An 8,538-nucleotide genomic window follows, 5' to 3' on the forward strand; every position below is an offset into this window, starting at 1 on the left:
GACATCTCGCTGATCCAATCTAATATATAACACATGATTTACGTCAAGTGTAATAGTGTAAGTAGCTTAAATTTATACTAATTACATTCAAAATGTAAGTCATTTTATTTCATTTATATACATATCTCATTTGCTTATAAAAATTGTTTAGTTTATTTTCTTTTGTCATTTATTGTTGTTGTTCTTGTTGGCAGCGCCATTGTTTTGCTTTGCTTTTGGCTTCTTGGGGTTGGCTACCTAATAAATGCGCCGCATCGAATACTTGTAAAATGCCATTTTCTATCTCATGGTCTTAGCACATTCAGCACAGAAGAAGGAACCTTTTTTTGGTGCTATTTTTGTCAAGTGTCAAGAGTGAGAGAGCAGAGTGATTGAAAATTTGCTTACATGTAGGAAGAAGGGCCAAGATTAGCCGGATCCGAACAGACTATATGGCAATGAAAAATCACACATAGAATTGCGCGTAAATAAACATATATACATATATTTATATAGTACAATATACTATTTGCTATCTATAAGATACAAGATTTTGGCTTTTGATGCTTCTAGAAGCGTGCCATCAAGTGAAAGCTGAATTCCTAGTTGAAAATGAAAAAAAAAGAATCAATATCGAATTGGTTAGTTGCTAGAAAGGAAGAACATTTTTACAATAAGAAAATACTGACTTGGCAGAAGAACACCGGAAATTTATGTTCATAATCTTTATTTCATCGGCGTATATATTGGAATATTCTTGTAACCAAATTGTTATTACCTTGGTCTTTATCTGAAATTTTAGATTCACTATGAATGCAACATAATAGAGTGAGTAGAACAAGATTTTAAGAATTAAGTAAAAAAAGTTAACTTAACTTTAACTATGCCATTCTTCTGATCTCAATTTCATTGAAAATATTTGGAGATGGATGGCACGAGAAGTCTAGGAGTCTGGGAGAATATTTAAGTAAGTAGAGTCATCAACTAAAGACTGGATTGAAATATCCTTGAATTCTATTAAGACCTTATCCTTTGGTAACCATAATTATGAGATTATTTCGAAGATTGGTGTTTCCAAATATGTGTGCAACATATTAATAGTAAGAGATAAAAATTTAATTATTAATTATTGAAATACCCTAACTGAAAGACGTTTTGCCCCTATTCAAGTGCTGCAAAAGAGGTAGTCCTATTTATCATTATAAAAATTAGTTAATAAAACATTGTTTTCTTTTTGTTATCATTTCATTTAATGACCTATTGATCCCTTAAAAAAATGTATTTGTCATTGTTGCTGGCTTACTTTTTGGTAAAAAGGGCGTCAGTTCATAGAGAAAATCTTGTCCCTATTAATTGCACGCCAGTGTTTTATATAAAGTAAAGTACATTTTTGAGAATTTCGAATAGCTAGAGCTTATTTCTGCTGATGGTATGACGCTTTCGAGTCAGCTCTAACAATATATTGTTATTTAAATTAGTCACCAAATCGATTTCAAGACTTGTACAGAAGCAAGAAAGGATTTAATTTTGCCTTTATTTCACCTACACTTATATCCGCATACTGTTAGAAAAATATTGAATAATTATCCCAACTAACTTCTTCCCAGCCTCAATTGTAGGGCATTCCATAACATTTTTAAATTTGATGAAGAATAACTTCTAATTATTAGACTACACATTATAAAGAACATTTAAATAATTCTCGAAATTTGGCAATAACTTTTTATAAACTGCTTGCCAAACGAAATAATTGGCTTCTGCTAAACTTAAATTTTTCAATTTTTTTTCAAGGGCAACTTAACCACTGGCTACAAAAGGAACTGAGTTATCCACATTGAGCTGAAATCCATCGATCCATTTAACAATCCATTGGCAGGAAAATCTTAAAAAATGGCAAGAAGCATAGTATAACAATTGTCTGTCACTTAATTTACTGAAGAAGAGACAATTCATAGATTATTTTAAAATAGGCGTAGTGAAAGGCGTTCACAGCACAAAATATTGACCAAATATTGTCCTCAAAGACCTCGAAGGCTTCTTAACGCTTTTCCTTTCAAACGTTGCTAACAGTTTACTATGACTAAATTCTACTCATCATTATCATTTACACCATTAGATTTGCTTATTCCTTATGGAATAAAAAAATATAATAAATAGTGTTTATGCTAAAAAATATATTAGGAAATAACACTAAGCCAAACAGATGTGGCCAAACTAATTAGCCAAATTATTATGGCCAAAATATGATTCCAAAATAGCCTTGGAGGAAATTTGAAAGGCGATAACGTAATAACGAACCACAATTTTTTCAACAGAATGAATTGGCATCTACATATCACAAGAGATTCTTCAAATATCTTTACCTAAGTGTTATCTCCTGACTATAATTTTGTTAATAAAATACTTATTGTTGAACCCGTTTTAAAAATTGAGGTCAATTAACGTTAATCAAATGACATCATTCCAACCAAAAAAAAAGAATGAATAAATGATCGGCCTAACAAAAATATTGATTTTTCTGCATTACAGCATCACCTAGTTTCCTCTTTCTGTGTGTGTGCCACATTTTGGCGGCAAAGATAACCACTAATACCAATAGCAAGACCAATGCCACTAGCGACAGCAACTGCAACAGCAGCAACACCATTGGAGACATTGGCCATTGCCTCATTTCACCCGGCTTGAGCTTGAAAGTAAAAGTGGTTTTGGCTTTCTTTTGTGGCACACGCTTTTGGCGCTGCTTTCCAACAAAAGCCAAGACAACGACGACAACAGCAGCAACAGCAACAGCAACGGCAACAACTACGACAAGTTGCCGTCTTGAGTCCAAGGTCAAGAGGAAGACTTTGAAAATGCCTTAACAATGTGGATGAATAATGCAAAAGCCAGGCCAAAAACAGAGTGAGAGTGAGAGTGAGAGTTACCAGTTGGGAGTCTGAGTTGTAGCTCACTGTTTTTTTTTTTTTTGGGTATACGGGGAGAGCTTTTGTGTGTTTACCGTTATGCGAGCCAGTTCCGGTTTATAACTGGTCTCATCTCAAAAATGTAGTCCATGTAACTGGCACAGTCAAACGATGACGCGACTAAAGAGATCGACATGAACATCGAGATGAAGATGAAAACGGAGACGAGTTTTATATTTATATATATATGTATATTCAGTTTATGATTACGCGAAAAGAAACAAAGAAAAAAAAAAGCATTTCATTTGACGTGGGCAACTTGGCCGAGACTCTTTTTTAGTTTTGGTTATGCCTACATAGATATATCTCTTTATCTGTTCATATTTTCGTTTAGATGCATAACATTTTAACTTATTTTTATACATTTTGATGAATTTTTTTTTTTTCATTTGCTCTTTTTTCGGAATGCATAATTAAACACCGTTAACGGAACTGCGTTTTGTGGCCCGCAGGAAAAAAAAAAGGTTAACTAAAAATGAAATGCATAAGACTGAGCGAAAGAAAAAAACAAAATGTTGCAATCTCTAACTTTAAGTAAAACAAAACCAGTATACAATATTATGATTATTATTATATCTGTTTTAGTTAGTTGTTTGAGTAGTTAAAAACAATTAAATATGTAAAGGGCTTATATAAGAGGTTCACCCTATGTGTGTGTGTTATTTAATTACCTTAAAAACATTAATGCAAGCTTTAACTTGGCTTATGAAATGAGGTTGTCTGTCTAAGAGATTATTTTGCTGTTTTTTAACAATTAACTTGAATTTGACTTTCTGTGTAAAATGATTTTTATGTAAATTGTGAGTTTAACTACACACACACACACACATACACACAAGTCCCGATGGAGGAGATGTCAACCACAAGATGTTGTTGTGGGTGTCGCCAACATTTGCATCCACATTGAAACTCACGTGGGCGACGGCGACGGCGACTTTTGGGCTGACATTTTGGGCCAGTGAAGTGTCAGAATTGGCGCTCAGTTTAATTGCTGTTTAAATTTGCAATTTAAATTCGTCACTTCAAGACAACAGCAACAACACAGCGACAACACTGAGGTTTTCTTTCTTCTTGTTGTGGTTAGGGGGAGGGGAAGGGGAAAAAAAGCGAAAGTCTCACAAAAAGGTCTCCTCTAGTCGACACCTTTTCACTTTCAAGGCCGCGTAATCAATGGGCAAGAAGAAAGAGGACTCAAAAATCGAACACACCCAAAATCCAAACAACGAATCGACGCTTGTGACCCGAAATACGGAAGTCGAAACCAAAAAACGAAAAGAAAGAAAGAAAACCGAAAAAAGAGAAAAACGAAAAAAAAATATAAAATCAAACAAATAAAGAAAATGAAAGGTGATTGTTAATGTTTATTTGACAAGTTTGTCGATACACAACTCACATTAGAACGATGAATGAGGGGATGCAGTTTGAGTTGTTGGATGGTTTTGTTAGTTAACCGAATGGATTAGTTTCTTATATAACGAAATGTTAATCAGGTGATGTAATAACCCCAACAAGAGTGACTTAGGTCAGTTACATAAATGGTTTGAAGAGGAGGGCAGAGGGGAAGGCGTTAACTTAAGTTGGGGGAAACTGTCAGATAGATGGATGGATGACCGGATGTAAGAGAAAACACACACAAAAAAGAAAACAAAAACGAATATTTTATCTTAAACAAACTCTTTTTAATTTACAACTTGTTAGATCTAACATAGACATTTTTACATTTATTTATTTTTTCCTAACGAGCTTAAGATACATTTTGTGCTAGTTTACTTTGGTTATTGATTCAATTGATAAACATACTTTCATACATATGTATATACATATATAGGTTGAGTTTCTAATATGTAATTACTTTTCTATATGTTTACATAGATGTTAGAAATTTAAGATATTTATTAACTCGCTTCGCAATATAATTTGAACAGTTCAAAGGATTCTTGGTTTCTTTAGGCTTCAAATTTGATATCATTTCAATCTAAACCAGAGGGCCGGTGCTAGCCTTGCAAGTTGTTTGTTAATCTTTCCTTATTTTTAGCCCTCAAAATGGAAAAACGTTTTATCTAAAAAGTCTAATGTTTGAGAAAGAACGGCCTACAATCCTAGCATAGGATTGTTCCCATGTAACTATATGATATAGTCACCCGATCTTGATCAAATTAGGTACAGTCTCTTATAGGTATAATAAACTCATCAATATTAAATTTCACGACAATAGTTTACAAAATAACCAAGTTATTGAGAAAAGTCACTGTTCGTGACTTTGCAGTGTGCAGTATATACAAGCCATGCAAAATTTCAACTGTGTAGCTTTAACGGTCTAGAAAATGATACAGATGGACGGACGGACATGGCTATTTGAACTTGTCGTGCTGATTAGGAATACATACACTTTATAAGGTCGGAGATCCTTCCTTCAAAATTAATATCCCCTTTTGCAAGGGTAAAAAAAAAACATTGTTGGATTTGTGATTTTAAAACCTCTTATCTATCCTTTCTTTTTATACCCTTTCATCATCAATTCATTATATGTTTGTAAGGCACAGAACGTGACGTTTCCGAGCGCATAAAGTATACATATTCTTGATCAGCATAAAAAGCATGAGTCGATATAGCCATATCTGTCTGTCCGTCGGTGCGTATCCGTTTTAATCATCGAGCTAGAAAACTATCGAGATGAATTTTTTTGGGCTTTTTATGAGATCAGGTATAAAAATCGCCCGGATCCGACCATTATATCATATAGTTATATAGAAAAAGTGGGTGAAATAAATTACATATTGATGAAATGAGTTACAGAAAAAGCATTTTGAGCATGTAAAAATATTATTGCCAAGGACTGCAAGAGTATTTAAACTCTTCTTTCTATTATTTTTTTAGTTATTCCATCTATCATTTAGATAGATTAAAGTTATTTGATTTGAAATTTAGAATTATCTACCATCTTCACTTTGATCATTATCTTGATCCAAAGTGGAAGATGATCCATTTAAATATTTAATTTAATTCACAGCATCCTCAACTTTTACTCTAAATTCTCTCAACGACTTCAACTTATATTTCCTAGTTTCGTTGCAAATTCTAAAATTACCATAACTAGCAAATCGGAGAGTTCAACTGTGATTGCAGTAAAGTTCCTAGGTTTGGGAATCGGTAATACGATGCAATTTTTCAAGCCCAGTTGGTATTCTCTGCTGACACTCGATTAAATATTTATCAGTTTGGTTTATTTATTATTTAGATTTTCTGATAAAAGGAACATAAAAAACATAATTTCATTCTATTAGATTTTCTGATAAAAGGAACATAAAAAACATAATTTCATTCTATTTTTATTGCCGTGTGGTTCGACTTAGAAATGGAAAAGTAAGGAGTAAATTTTCAATTTGTAATTTCAGCACTATATAAGGGATATAGAGTTTTCATGTTGGTCCAGACGGAATGGCAGATGGGCTGACACACTAACTTTATAAACTCACCTCGTCATGGTCTTTCTTTCTTTTCATTCCGAACAACAAGTTTTGTCCATTTGCCAAGGGATCCAGAATATAGGAACTTGAAAGGGTATACAAACTTCAGCATAATCGAATAATCGTAAGTCAGGTTTTTTGGCTACAATTAATTTAGGTTATACTTACACAATTCACTCCATGGTTAGGACATATTTGTATACTGTAAGAGAAATTGGATAGACCGTGTTTTATATTATCCAGTTAAGAAAAAGATATCGCAATTTTTTTGTTTGATTTTTATTTTATTTATATGTCATTATGGTGAATTTCAAAAAATAAAACTATGTTTGCATTTGAACTACACATTCTTTTAGGCAGACAGCAAATGCCATCTAACAATGAGGCAAGACAGAAAACGGACAAGATTGGATCCATCCAGAAGTTATGTTTAAAAAGTTACTTGTTTTATTGCTGAAATACAATTTTTTTTTTTTTTTTTTTTTGATTGCATAGTTTTTCCAGATTTTCGTTGATTTTGAAATAAAGTTCAACTTTATTTTGGTCGGATAAGCATCTGGACAGATTTGAGAGAAGTCCAAAACCAGCTCATACTTGAAGAGTACTTGACTTCAATATTGAAATATTTTTCGTTGAGTTTGCTAATTAGGATAAACAAAATATTTGACAATTGTTAATTCTTGTATAATTAAATTGGTTACTTACATCGCGCCACAATCTTTATGCCACCAGGCTCCATGATATCGAGCACAATTAAAACCTTCCCATTGATCATTATCTTGATCATAACTGGAAAATGCTTCATTTAAATCGTACTCCATAGCATTATAAGCTGTTCCTCTAAACTCTCCCAATGACTCTAACTTATATTTTGTAGTTTCGTTGCCAATTCTAAAATTACCATAACTAGCAAATTGGAAAGTTCCATTGTAAAATCCCAATTGTACATAAAGTTCATAGGTGTGGGAATTGGTAATACGATGCAAATTCTCCAGACCAATAAAGAATTCTCCTTTCATATTTCCAAACCCATTACGATACTCAGTCCAAGTTCGATCAAAGTTTACGCTGCCATCAAATCTTTTATGAATAACTATCCACCCACCACCTTCTATATCTCCCTCGCAGAGAGCAGAAATCGGATCAATCCCGGGAATTTTAATTTGATGAATTCCCGAGGAGAGGCCTTTGCAATTGGGTTTTGGTAGTTTTTTCCGACACTCGATTAAATATTCCTTAGTTTGGTTTAGTTTTCTTTCAAGTAAATGATTAGAATCAGTCAACTGAGTCTCAGAATCTTCTAACTTTTTCTGTAAGGATGAAATTTTAGAATTCAATTCTCCAATTTTGTTGATGGAATTCTTTTCCTTAGTCTGATATTCTTTAAATTCCTTGTTTTTCGACTCGAGGTCTTTAATAGCTTTGTCTAAAACTGAGTTTTGGGTAGCTAATTTCTCTTTTAGATTCTCTATTTCTCCATTTTTATTTCTTTGTTCGGCTAAGCTTTTTTCCTTATCTTTTGCTGCTTGACGTTGAACATTTTCTAAATTCTCTTTCAATTGTTCTACTTGTCTCTTAAAATTGTCTATCTCAGTTTGAGATTTGGCTTTCTCTTCCACCTGATTCTGCCTAACTGAGTGTGTGATAAAATCGTTAATATTTGCTATCTGTATATTCTGTTGATCAATTTTACTTTGCAAATTCTCAACTGCTTTGCTCAGCTGACTATCTGAATGATTCTCTTCGAGTATTTTGATTTTTTCTTTCAACTCAATTATATAAGCTAGACCGAGTTTCATAGACCTATGACAATATGAGGCACACAAATCTTCCTCGTCACTGGAGAATCCACACTCCTAAGTAAACAGATTTATCAATTAGATTGAACTTCACTTTGTATTATTCACTTGGCCACTTACCCCGTGATCATCCAGAAGAAGGGATTCAGAAATTACATGCTGGAAACCAAGAACAAGGAAGAGGCCAACAAGTGGGAGGACATTTTTCCTTCTCATTTTGGAAAGTAACCCAGAATATATACAAATTGGGATTTGTTGATGTTTAATTTACTTAACACTTGCGACTGAGATAATGTCTCTGAGAGCAATGATTTAATTTTGAAATATTCA

The 8,538-nt window shown here is 33.1% G+C and overlaps 1 long non-coding RNA gene across 1 annotated transcript; it reads left to right on the plus strand.

The window, feature by feature from the left end:
- The first annotated feature begins 774 nt into the window (after positions 1-774).
- LOC124459839 lies at positions 775-1,937 on the plus strand. The gene is made up of 3 exons (XR_006953833.1): positions 775-807; positions 905-946; positions 1,771-1,937. It is a non-coding gene; the product is annotated as an uncharacterized LOC124459839 (long non-coding RNA).
- The last annotated feature ends 6,601 nt before the right edge of the window (positions 1,938-8,538 follow it).

Source organism: Drosophila willistoni (genome assembly GCF_018902025.1).
Source record: "Drosophila willistoni isolate 14030-0811.24 chromosome 2L unlocalized genomic scaffold, UCI_dwil_1.1 Seg168, whole genome shotgun sequence".
Taxonomy (NCBI): Eukaryota; Metazoa; Arthropoda; class Insecta; order Diptera; family Drosophilidae; genus Drosophila; species Drosophila willistoni.